The sequence below is a fragment of the Danio rerio genome, chromosome 23, assembly GCF_049306965.1.
Source record: "Danio rerio strain Tuebingen ecotype United States chromosome 23, GRCz12tu, whole genome shotgun sequence".
NCBI classification, from domain to species: Eukaryota; Metazoa; Chordata; class Actinopteri; order Cypriniformes; family Danionidae; genus Danio; species Danio rerio.
This window is the reverse complement of record NC_133198.1, coordinates 43,628,670-43,642,331: the sequence shown is the minus strand read 5'-3', so window position 1 is coordinate 43,642,331 and position 13,662 is coordinate 43,628,670. Positions and strand designations below refer to the sequence as shown.

The window sequence follows — 13,662 nt, the reverse complement described above, 5'->3', positions numbered from 1 at the left end:
TGAACATTTAAGTACAAAAGTGTACTTTTTAAAATAGGCATCACTGAAAGAGTACCCTTTCAAAAAGTACACTTTTGTATTTAAAAGGTACATAATGTTCTATATTCTACCTTAGTTAAGTTTTATATTAGTACCTAAAGGGTTTATATTGGAACACTAAAGTTATTTATTAGTATAAAGAGTTCATATTGTCACCTTATAGTTTTATATTAGTACCCAAAAGGTCTGTATTGGTACCTTAATGTTTTACATAAGTGCCCACAGGGTCTATATTTTACCTTAAAGTTATATGTTGGTGCTTGAAGGGTCTGTTTTTGTACCTGAAGGGTCTGTATTGGTATTTTAAAGTTTTATATTGGTGCTTATAGGGTCTATATATTTTTTTAAAGTTATGTAATAGTATCTAAAGAGTTTATACTGGTACCTCAAAATTATGTATTAGTACCTAAAGGTTCTGTATTGGTACATTAAAGTTTAACGTTGGTGCTGAAAGGCTTAATATTGTACGTTAAAATTATATATTAGCACCTAAAGAGTTCATATTGGTACCTTATAGTTTTATATTGACGCTTATAGGGTTCTATATTGTACCTTAAAGTTTTCTATTAGTATCTAAAGGGTCGGTTTTGGTACCTTAGAGTTTTAAATTGGTGTTTATAGGGTTTATGTCGGTACCTTAAAGATTTATATTTGCACCTAAAGATTTCATATTGGCAACTTAAAGTTATATAATACCTAAAGGGTCCATATTAGTGCCTTAAAGTTATATATTAGTACCTAAAAAGTTCATAATGGTACCTTAAAGTTTTATATTACCTAAAGAGTTCATATTGTTACCCTAAAGTTTTATATTAGTACCTAAATAGTTCATTTTTGGCACCTTAAAGTTTTATTTTAGTACCTAAAGGGTTCGTATTGGTAATTTTAAAGTTTTATATTGGTGCTTAAAGGGTCCATATTGTACCTTAAAGTTATATATTAGAAACTAAAGAGTTCATATTGCTACCTTAAAGTTTTATATTAGTACCTAAAGAGTATGTATTAGTACCTTTAAGCTTTATATTGGTGCTTAAAGGGTCCATATTGTACATTAAAGTTTTATTTTGGTACCTAAATAGTTCATTTTGATACCTTATAGTTTTATATTGTTGCTTATAGGGGCTATAATGTGCCCTTACATTTTATATTAGTACCTAAGGGGTCTGTTTTGGCACCTTAAAGTTTTTTATAGGTGTTCATAAGGTTTATATTGGTACCTTAAAGTTATTTTATTAGTAACTAAAGGGTCTGTATTGTATCTTAATGTTTTATATCTGTGCTTATATAGGGTCCATATTTTACCTTAAAGTCTATATTAATACCTAAAGGGTCTATTTTTGCAACCTTATGGTTATATATAAATTTCCAAAGGGTCTGTATTGGTACCTTAAAGTTTTATATTGGTGCTTAAAGGGACCATATTTTACCTTAAAGTTGTATATTAGTACCTAAAGAGTTCATATTGGTATCTTAAAGTTACATATTATCCGCTTGTTAAGTGTGACATCACGCGAAGCGGCTTCCAGGACCAAGCGCTCTATTCAACTGAATGGGGAGACTCATGAAATGGTAATAATAAACGTTTACAAAGCGATTTAATACTTTCGAAAATCACGATCGCAGTATTTATGTCCATGCCTAATATCCAATGGCCAGAAAGTGATTCATTTTTTTTTTAATTGTTAAATTTTTGGTATTTGTTATGCAGTGTTGTAAACTTCTAAGAGCCCACAAGAACCAGGGAGAATCTTTCGGTTGTCTTCAAAGCAGAATCCTTTTTAATAAGAGGAACTCAGCGTGGCTGTGGCGTCATCGAAAGCAAACTCTCAACTCCACAGCAAACATAATACATTTTATACATGTTACAGCATGTAGGTGGGGTCAGTCATGGGGGACAGTCAAACAAAGCATGCAAATGAAGTCTGGGTGCCATGCTGATCTCATCAATAGATAAGTACATCATTACAACAATGTGCAAATGATGTTCTGGAGACAGGGAATACAATAGATACAGCTATGCTGTGAAACCATTAATTACATCACTTTGGCATACAAATGAAGTCTGTAGTCAGCAAGGCAAAGGTTAAATGTCCCTCCTATATGGCATGTCAATGAAATGATGTAATTAAAAAACCAAAGAAAATAACTTTTCAGTTATACGTAGATTATTGTATATTTGGAATTAGATGTTAGAAATTTATATTTCCACAGCAGCAAGCCCAGAGATTGTTGTGTATGAAGTGGTTACGAATTATTAGAAATTAAAAATCAAAGTTAATTTGTCTTTCTAGTCTGTACACTTTCGTTTTATTAAGTAGAAAATAGAAAATAAATATTTTAAATTAATGTAATGTGATGCTATGATTTACATGTTTCCGATTGGCTACTTCTACTTCATACCTAATGAGGGGGAGGGGCTTGCTGCTCAAACAATACACAGACTCTGACGTGAAGCAGCAGCAGCTCCGTGTTTCCTGTGTTTTTATTAACATTATTGTCCCTCATCAGGTATGAAATATTGAAATCGTTATCAAAATGTGTTGAATATACGTTAGAGATATGAAAGCAACAAGTGTCATCTATTAAATTAACCTGATAGTGTATATTAATATATATAAGAGTTCGTATTAACTGTATATATATACGCTCTGCACTGTAATTCCAACGGTGACATGATGATATGATGATTTAAATGCCAACTGTAGAAACGGTCAAGTAAATGTATATTATATGTATTAACATAACAACTAACAAAGGGAATATTGTTACAAAAGTAATTATGAAGTCACAAAGTGCTATTATTTACCATAGTTGGTTACAATGTATATATAAAGAGAGATATATGTGTAGGTCGTTTATAAGCCTTTATGTGTGTGTGTTATAGAATAATTAAACTGTGAATAGTTTATTTAGGAAGAATCATATAATTACTTAGTATCATCACTTAACAAGCGGATTACCTAAAGGGTCGGTTTTGGTACCTTAGAGTTTTATATTGGTGTTAGGGTCTTTTTTTGTACCTTAAATTTATATATTAGTACTCCAAAGGGTTCGTTTTGGAACCTTAAAGTTATATATTTTGAGACTTTGTAAGGCTCAGAATGAACCGCATATATTTATGCAGTTTTGAAAGTGAGCTTTTCTCAAGGCAACAGCAAAAATCGTTACAAAAGACATTTTGGCCCTCACATCTGACAGTCAGAATGTGAGAAATGTGAGCAGTCATGGGAGTGCAGAGAGTCTATGATTTGTTCATTTTTAACGTTTCTACTGTCTAAAGCTCGACGTGGGGCGCTGCTGTGTGTGTGTGTGTGTGTGTGTGTGTGTGTGTGTGTGTGTGTGTGTGTGTGTGTGTGTGTGTGTGTGTGAGAGGCCGAATTTACTGCAGCTCCTTCTGGCAGAGATGAAGTGGATTAATAAGTGTGTCTTCCTTCACAACAGCTGCTGGAGGACTGAGATTTACAGAGTGAAAGAGAGAAGGAGACACGAGGGGAAAATGGCATGAAAGGAGGGAGTCAGTGGAGGATGAAAACAGTCCACAATAAGAGAAATAGGAGGTAATCTCGCTCTTCATCTCTTTGCCTTCTTGACATCCCACTGTTTGTTTTAATAATAAAGCGACTTTTCACCAAAAAAAAATGTAAATCACATGTTGTTCTTTACCACCCTTAAGCCATACAGGAGGATTTTTAGTTGAGCATTAAAGAAGATTTTGCTGAAACTGTAGTACTTAATGATTCATATAATGCAAGTCAATGGCTACCAGCAGTTTGAGACTCAAAAACAAAACAAAACAACCTAGGCCTACAGGCAAAATAACAATTTAAGGGGTAGTTCACCCAAATACTTTAATTCACTCATTATTTACTCGCTCTTTACTCTTACTCGCCTTTATGAGTATTTTTTTCCAGTTCAACACAAACTAATTTATTTTGGAAAATGTTAGAAACTGGTGACCATTGACTTTTTTTATTATTTGTTTGTAAATTTAGTATTTGTTTGTCCTACAATGGAAGTCAATGGTTACAGATTTGGAATAATTTTAAAAACATTGTAGTTTCCCTAAAAATGAAAGATCTGTCAACGTTTACTCTCCCTTTACTTGTTTCAAACCTGTATGAGTTCCTTTCTTCTGTTAAACACAAAAGTACATATTTTGAAAAATGTTGGAAACCTGTAACCATTGACTTCCTTTGTATTTGTTTTGTCCTACAATGGAAGTCAGTGGTTACAGGTTTCTTTTTTAGCTTTCTTTAAAATACTTCCTTTAATGTTTAACAGAATAAGGAAACTCGTAAAGGTTTGGAACCAGGGTTAGTTAATAGTGTGTAAATTCAAATTCGCATTAGGTTGGTTAGATTCGCATATATGACAATGTGACTCTGATGTAAACAGGCAGATCAGATTTATTGAGGCATTTTGTTTTATATGTCATTAAACTTGCGACAATGTGTAACTTCTTCAATGTTTAATGACGTAGAAGGAAGAGCGTGTGTGGAGACGCCGACGCGGTAAACAACAACAACAGAGAAAACATGGAGGAGGAAAGTGTTCAGTTGACACAATTTGCTCCCACCAGACCTGAGATCTTGTACATACAAATTTCTCTGAATGGTGGAGGACACCATATAGAAACCATAGGCACAAGGTGCGATGACGGCTCTTTCATTTTAAAAATCATTTCAAAGATGGGCAAACTTTGCATATTTCGCAGAGCTAAAAACAAGACAATTTCTTCCATTGTGGCTGGTGTAGTGCAGATGAAGTGTGGTTTATTTATTAAATAATTTCGAGAGGATCACGTGCTTATGATCAACACCTCATTAGCTCCTTAATCTGCCCTAGTAGATGATTACGGAAGCATTATAAATAACCTGAATTTTACACTCCAGTTTTCTTAGTCTTGAAGTTTCCACTCCTACTACCCACCCTTTTTCCGATAACTGACACCCGGGAGGAGCTCGGAGTAGAGCCGCTGCTCCTCCACATTGAGAGAAGTCAGCTGAGGTGGCTCAGGCATCTGTTTCGGATGCCTCCTGGATCGCCTACCTAGGGAGGTGTTCCAGGCATGTCCCACCTGGAGGAGGCCTCGGGGAAGACCCAGGACACGCTGGAGGGACTATGTCTCTCGGCTGGCCTGGGAATGCCTTGGGATCCCCCAGAGGAGCTGGAGGAAGTGTCTGGGGAGAGGGAAGTCTGGGGTTCTCTCCTAAGACTGCTGCCCCCTTGACCCTGCCCCAGAAAAGACACAGAAAATGAATGAATATATATTTTTAAAACATACACAGATTCAAAGAGAACCACATGTCAACAGGGAGATTGCAAAAGACTAGCTTCTGCTTTAAACTAGATTGAATATCTACTATTAAATATTTACTAATTAAAAATGTACACAAACACCCTGAATCTGTTGAATGGGTTGGGTTTGCAGCTGGATATTATTGGGTGATTGCTGACAGAACAGTGAACAGCTCTGCCAGAGCGTGTCTTAAGCTCATATATACGTTTATTTCACATTCTTTGGCGGAAACATCATTGAGCCTCGTTGATCTTCCTGTATGGGCGCGCGTCCGTCTGGGGTTCTCTCCTAAGACTGCTGCCCCCATGACCCTGCCCCAGAAAAGACACAGAAAATGAATGAATATATATTTTTAAAACATACACAGATTTAAAGAGAACCACATGTCAACAGGAAGATTGTAAAAGACTAGCTTCTGCTTTAAACTAGACTCATCGAATATCTACTAATAAATATTTACTAATCAAAAATGTACAGTAAAACACCCTGAATCTGTTGAGTTTGCAGCTGGATATTATTGGGAGATTGCTGACAGAACAGTGAACATCTCTGCCAGAGCGTGTCTTAAGCTCATATATAAGTTTATTTAACTTTATATGGCAGATACAAGAGCCTTGTTAGATCCTCCTTTATAGGCGCGACCGTTATAAAACACTCACAGGACATTAATTTAGACAACTATGAGGATATATTAAATAGTTCACATAAAAATACACAAAGGGACTTTTACTTTCACGCATAGTTTGTGAATGTACAGACTTGCGTGTGCTAGTTGCAGACGCGATCATGAGGCTGTTTTGCGCCGAGATTGCAGTTATCAATCACAGAACAGGAGAAAGTGCTTTACTTCCATCATTTTACAGTTTTTCTCAGTCACTTTGGTGGGTTTCTCACAACACCAGTGCACAACAGTTAATGCATTTCTCAAAACAATTAGTGCAAACTGCAAAACCTAGCTGATAACCTGCAAAAGCGCGTCACATGCTCAAAATGGATAGTTCATTCCTCAAAAGCAAGTATTCATGTCAATCAGAGTGTCAGTGTCCTCAAAATGAAAAGTCCTGACACCATTGTTTATGGACAAGATAGTCAAAGGGCTTTGTCATGTTTTCATTATGAGTTTACTCTGGACATTTTTTCAATGCAAAAAATTCAGATGTTGGTGACACTTGCTGAAAATGCTCAAGACAGCACTGTATACTATTTGCACAGCCAACTGAAAACTACAGTAAAGTTGGAGATCACAGCATTTAGTGAGGTATCTGAGTACAAGACACTGAATATGTATGTTTCACATTTTTACTCTGCATTTGCTCTTTACAATCCTAATTTATTCACAGCATTGTGCAAAAGAATAAACACCCCCTTATTTACAACAAACATAAACTCCCTTTGGGTTGACCTGTGCACAACTGTAAACTATATTGCAGTACATATTGGACCTGAACCTGCAACATACACAGGTCTGTAAATCATTCATCAAATTGTTTAATTTTAAAGACATTTTCAGGAAAATAAAGTTTTACATTCTTTTTATAAAGTTTGCTTGACCGATTTTGACATCAAGTTCAACATTTTTGTATGGAATGACTCAAGTAATGAAATGAGGACTGTTAGTTTTATATGGAATGACTATTCAGCATTCACAAGTTTAGTTCATTTTGACTGACATGACATAAGCAAATGATAATGTTATAAATAGCAGAGAGTTGAATGAAAGCAATTGATGAATGTCCGAAAGCATTTGCAATTTGTTGAAAAGAATGAGAAACTGCTACTAGGATGTGCACAAATGACTAACTGTTTTGAGAAATGCATGACCTGTTGTGCAAATGTAAATAGTGTTGTGATAAATGCACCAAAGCGACTGAGAAAAACTGTAATATAGCATAATAATAATGAAATACAAAAAGTTCATTCAATTCTCGTGGCCCACCTGCAAAATTGCTGTGGCCCTCCGGTTGAGAATCCATGCAGTAGATTCTACAGGACATTGTGAACAGCGTACCGAATGTTTAGGTGAAACATTAATAAATTATTTCATGCGCATTATGGCAGATCTGAAGCAGATTTCCTCCGTCACATCACTCAAACTGTCAGGTGCCGGATACGTTTTCATTTTAGCTCATGCGTAAAAGCTGTACTTACCTCAGAACAGGTGTGTGTGAAGGCCGAGCAGGTGTTTGTGTGTTATTTTGTGGATGTGATAAAGACTATGATTTTCAGAGTGGAGACTGGCCTGAGGAGAATGATCAAAATACTGAGGAGAAGTGAGGAAGAACAGTGAGCCTTGAGCGATATTTGTATACATAATTACACCCGTACATCATGTCTTTGCATCTGCTTGTGACAGGACGGATAATCATTACAAGCTTTTTTAGCTAACTCCATGTGAACCGAGAGGCAGAGCAGCACACACATCGGTTCTTTTGGGATCGCCCGCGTGTGACTGTACAGCCTGTCCTATTTAATTCGATAATGTGAGAGTTTACGAGAAATCTGCCTTGTACACAAGTTTGAAATATGGTAAATGCTTTTATTTTACTGGATGTTCTTGGATAGGACGGTTTACATTATGTCTCTTGAAGAACTCGTTGAAATTTACGACTTTGGGTATTTGAGACTTGAACTGTCCTCTAGTAAAAGTTGTGTTCATAATATTCAATTCAGTTCACTTTTATTTGTATAGCGCTTTTACAATGTAGATTGTGTCAAAGCAGCTTCACATAGAAGATCATAGTGAATTGAAACAGTGTTGCTCAGTTTTCAGAGTTTAAGTTCAGTTCAGTTTAGCTCAGTTCAGTGTGGTTTAATAATCACTATTGAGAGTCCAAACACTGAAGAGCAAATCCATCGATGCGCAGCTCTACTGATCCTGAACAATGCAAGCTAGTGGCGACTGCGGTGAGGAAAAAAGGCTGAAAGCTGGACCTCGGTGAAGACTCGTCTGTCCCTGGAGCGTCACAGGAATCAGTCTCATGCTCTCCGCTCCTCAATGACCACCACAGCAGCTGCTCGGGATACGGCCTGGTCCAGTATATGGAAACCTTGGGATCATCTCATCACTGGTCTTGGATCCAATCAGTGGCACTGCATAGTCTCTGAGGGCCTCGAGATGAGTATCCCCAGGTGGAAACAGAGAATTAAGAGAGTAATTAGCGTAGCTGCTATTCATAGTGTATATAAACGAGATGCAGAAACTTGCATGGAGCACATTCATGTATCATACCGCTAAATTCTGCACTGAGTGTATGCTTTGCTGAAACGACAGGTCTTTAATCTAGTTTTGAATTGGGAGAGTATGTCTGAGCCTCGGACATTATCAGGAAGACTATTCCAGAGTTTTGGAGCCATAAATAAGAAGGCTTGACCTCCTTTAGTAGACTTTGCTATTCTAGGTACTACCAGAAGCCCTGAGTTTTGAGATCTTAAAGAGCGAGTTGGATTGTAGTGAGACAGAAGGTTGGTTAGATAAACAGGAGCTAGATTATTTAAAGCTTTATATGTAAGAAGCAATATTTTAAATTCAATACGAAACCTAACAGGCAGCCAGTGTAAGGAGGATAAAATTGGGATGATACATTTTGTACTAGCTGAAGTGTATTAATAGAAGATGCTGCATGGGCAGCCAGCAAATAGAGCATTACAGTAATCCAGCCTAGAAGTCATAAAAACATGGACTAGCTTTTCTGCATGTCTTAATTATATTAGTATTTTGCTTTAGATCAGGGGTGTCCAAACTTGGATTTGGTGGGCCACTGTCCTGCATAGTTTTGCTCCAACACACTAGCCTGAAAGTTTCTAGTATACCTACAGTAGAAAGAGCTTGATTAGTCAACTATATTCAACTTTACAACTTTTATTTCTTTATTTTCATTTGCAATCATTTTTAAGTCCAGATGTAATCAAAATTAACACTGTTTATTGTTTTCAAATGAAATCCAAACTAACCACATTGATTTTGTTAGCTCATATTGCTTGTTTTATATTGAATAATTCATCTGTGCATGTCATTAAGAAAAAAAATAGTTTGCCCTTGTAATCTTTATTTAAAATGTGAAAATGCATTTCTGATTTGTTTTCAGTTTTATTGTCAGATTGTCACCTTTATTTTAATGATATATGGTGCAAAAGCATTAAAAGTGTTCAAATCCACTTTTGCTATTTCAAAGATGGAAAAATATGGTTTGCGGCATTTAGTCTAACAGGGCACTTGGCCTAACAAGAGTTGTGCTCTCTGCCGAATCTTTTTTTTTTTTAAAGATTAGCCGTGTGAATAAGCTTTTTAATATTTTTTTCACATCTTTAGAGTGCCTTGGACAGATTCTTGCTGTTTATTCTGATGAATCCCTTGCCTGAAGAGCACCGACATGTTATTTGAGTTACCCTAGAGCACCTTTTATTTTATTTATTTATTTATTTATTGAGTTATTGGGTGTGTTTTGAGCATAACGTGCATTTAACCAGTCATAGTCTCATCTCCCATTCCCTTTAAGAGTCAGTTGCATTGCACCACACCGCATTTGCTATTTGCATAGTGGACTTTGTAAGTGGAAAAACTGAACGCTTCACTAGCGAGAAAACAGTTAAACAGAGCATCTGCAGCACAAGGATAAAGAACGAGCCTCCTCCATTCGGCCTCTTTACTTTCTCTTTACTTTACCTCTCTACTTTACTCCTTTACTTTTGTGGATATGGAAAAGGTGGAAACTCACTCTATTGAAGACATCCATTAGTCTACATATTTAATTTTGTTTGTTAAGCGCAAAGATTTGTTTCAAAATAATTTCTAAATTCAGTTCTAATTTCCAGCAAATGAATAAATGAACACTAATAATGAAGTGTGGTCAAAAAGCTGTGTTATATTCAAACACACGTCCTGTTCTTATACCCCATATGGTGATGCAGATGTCTCCAAAACCTGACAGGTGAACAAAACTGAACTTGTTTTTATTAAATCAAATATAAATATGCATATAATAAATAATACTGCTAATAATCATAACATTATGCAAATGCAAATTGTCATGAGTAAACTGAAAAAAGCCCCTGACATGAAGAAGTGGATTTTATATTTATGTAGAAAATTATAATTTTTGTAACATTTCAATCCTTTAATTGTTTTCATATGTTAAGATATGTGTGTGTTGTTGTACATCCTGTGTATATTAAGCAATGTGTTAGTGTTTGGATCTGCATAGGCGCATAACTATTGCGCTCTGCACTTAACTTTAGACCTGCTTTTAGTTGGTCAATGGCGCGGTCTATTTCAGTTCTTCAAAAAAGCAACACGCCAACAATGCGCCTTAACACACTTACTTTTTAGACCTGCACACCCATGAGTCCACAAAGTGGCACAAACGGATTTGGTATTTAAACAAATTGGCACAAAATGTAAAAATTACTGCTATGTGGTCCAAAAATTGCAACAAATCGTGCCAAACACGTCATGAGCCTTGTTGCGCTGGGTGTGTGAAAGGGCCCTATGTGTGTCTTAGGTATTTGGCGTGGTTAACATCCATAACCATGCCACTCCAACTGTCAGTTTTGACAACAAACAGAAATGATGAGAAGGAGGTGTCTGTTAAGTTTTAATAACTTTCCTTAAACCCTTTTCCTGATATCTATGAATGAAATGTCTACTTTACTACATCCAGTCATCTCGCAGTAGAAAAAACAAACCACACCCACTGAACTCTCATTTAATATTTTCTCTATGAATTGTGTAGAAAACAAAAATAATCGCAGCTTCCATTTTCATGTGGACTTTAAGGTAAATAATTAATCCATGCAAGTTAATCCACTGGAGGACAATTGTTTTAGTAATCTTTAATCAAAATCTGACCATTTGCTTTTGCTTTGGAAATGGCAGTCCTGCTCAGATGATGTCAGTTTGACAGATTGTCAGTTTAAATAAGGCTTAGCCACGCCCCTCCAGCAGATAAAATGAGAGGAGTGCAAAAAAATCTATATTTTCTGCCCTACTCAATATTCCAACATACATTATACTAAAAATCCAGTTCACACAGAGTTTTTAAGCATTCAAGTAAAAAAATAAAATAAGAGTAAAATAAATCATATGACCGCAAGCTGTTCTAAACCCAAAGATTAGGGAGCAACTTGCTCATGTAATTACATTTAACTTCCAACTGTAAATCTTTAGCTATTTTCCTTTCCCCGATTAAACGAACACATGAGCACATTTTGACCTTGTGCTCTCATTCTGTGTAATTAGATAACCAACACGTCACAGTGATGGATCTCAGCTGGGAAAAAAAGATCAACCTATGGAATCTCTAAAGGCCATTTAAATGCTAGTTTGCTCTTTCCTTTAGGTTACGGCCTTCTAATTAATTGCATTTCCAGCTTTTAATGTGATTTGGATTGAAGGCGTATAGACACTTTGGCTCTTGTAGAGATTATCCATGAAGAGTTTTCTATGGGACTATTCATATATCCTTTATGTATCTACAATTGAAGTCAAAACGATGGATGGGAGGATGGATGGATAAAAAGATAGATAGATAGATAGATAGATAGATAGATAGATAGATAGATAGATAGATAGATAGATAGATAGATAGATAGATAGATAGATAGATAGATAGACTGACAGACAGACAGACAGACAGACGGACGGACGGACGGGTGAACAGACAGGCAGACAGACCAATGGATGGATGGATGGATGAACAGACAGACAGACCCATAGATGGATAGATGGATGGATGGACGGATATATGGATAAACAGACAGCCAGACGGATGGATGGATGGATAGACAGACAGACAGCCAGACCAGTAGATTGATGGATGGCTGGATGGATGGATGGCTGGATGGATGGATGGATGGATGGATGGATGGATGGCTGGATGGCTGAATGGATGGATGGATGGATGGATGGATGAATGGATGGACAGACAGACAGACCCATAGATGGATGGGTGGATAAATAGACAGCCAGACGGATGGATGGATGGATGGATGGATGAACAGACAGACCCATTGATGGATGGATGGATGGATAGACAGACAGACATATCCATAGATAGATAGATAGAGGGAGAGAGAGAGAGAGAGAGAGAGAGAGAGAGAAAGAGGGATGGATGAATGGATGGATGGATGGATGGATGGATAGACGGACAGACAGACAGACAGACAGACAGACGGACAGATAGACAGACAGACAGACAGACAGACAGACCAAAAAAAACTAAAAAGATGGAGGGACAGACCAACAGATTTTTGGAATGGACTAACCCTTATGTTATGAATATGTCCTAGGTCACTGTATATTATCACACTGTACTTTCCACTGTTCTTTTTCGGATTTACTGCAGGCGAAAGGTGAACCGCAAGGCCAGATAAATGTGGCTTTAAGGCTCTCTTTTAAGTTTATTTTTGTCATCGCACATAATCCTTGAATAAATCAAGCTTTGGGATCCCGCTCGAGTCCGCTCTGAGGAGTGAGGTGAAGATTTGTGACGTATCTCAGCCGTTTTGAGTTGTATCTGCATCTCTGTTTTCCTGGCCAGCTGCTCCAGATGTTGCTCTTTATCAAAAGCAGCACATCTGCAGTGTGAAGGAGAAAGATGAGCTCAGGAAAACTTACTGAGCAGCTGAGCAGGACACGTCTGTTCTAGAGTTATGGAGACTCCTATATCACTGCTGAAGATACAAACACACATCTGCCTGTCTGTCCGTCCATCCGTCTGTCTCTTTATCTATCTATCTATCTATCTATCTATCTATCTATCTATCTATCTATCTATCTATCTATCTATCTATCTATCTATCTATCTATCTATCTATCTATCTATCTATCTATCTATCTATCTATCTATCTATCTATCTATCTATCTATCTGTGTCTCTGTCTGTCAATCTGTCCATCCATCCATCCATCCGTCTGGCTGTCTATTTATCCATCCATTCATTCATCCATCCATCCATCCATCCATCCATCCATCCATGGGTCTGTCTGTCTGTCTGTCTGTCTGTCTGTCTGTCTGTCTATCCATCCATCCATCCATCCATCCATCCATCCATCCATGTAATGTAATGTGTATTTATATAGCGCATTTATTGTGTATGGCCATACACCCAAAGCGCTTTACAATCATGAGGGGGGTCTCTCCACACCACCACCAGTGTGCAGCATCCACTTGGATGATGCAACGGCAGCCACAGGACAACGGCGCCAGTGCGCTCACCACACACCAGCTATTGGTGGAGTGGAGAGACATGCAGTGATCGAGCCAATTCGGTGGAAGGGGATGATTGGGAGGTCATGATCGTAAGGGCCGATAGAGGGACTTTGGCCAG

General features: G+C 37.2%; 1 protein-coding gene across 9 annotated transcripts in view; it reads left to right on the top strand.

Annotated features, from left to right (window-relative positions):
• Positions 1-13,662, top strand: part of tgm1l3 (transglutaminase 1 like 3) — a 189,251-nt gene that overhangs the window by 85,431 nt on the left and 90,158 nt on the right. For 8 of the 9 annotated variants that reach the window (XM_073939370.1, XM_073939368.1, XM_073939365.1 and 5 more), the window contains one exon: positions 3,481-3,596. The gene's annotated coding sequence lies outside the window, so the exon portion shown is untranslated. Of the gene's footprint in view, positions 1-2,466; positions 2,548-3,480; positions 3,597-13,662 lie in introns of those variants that run through there. The other variant, XM_073939374.1, reaches the window with a different exon arrangement.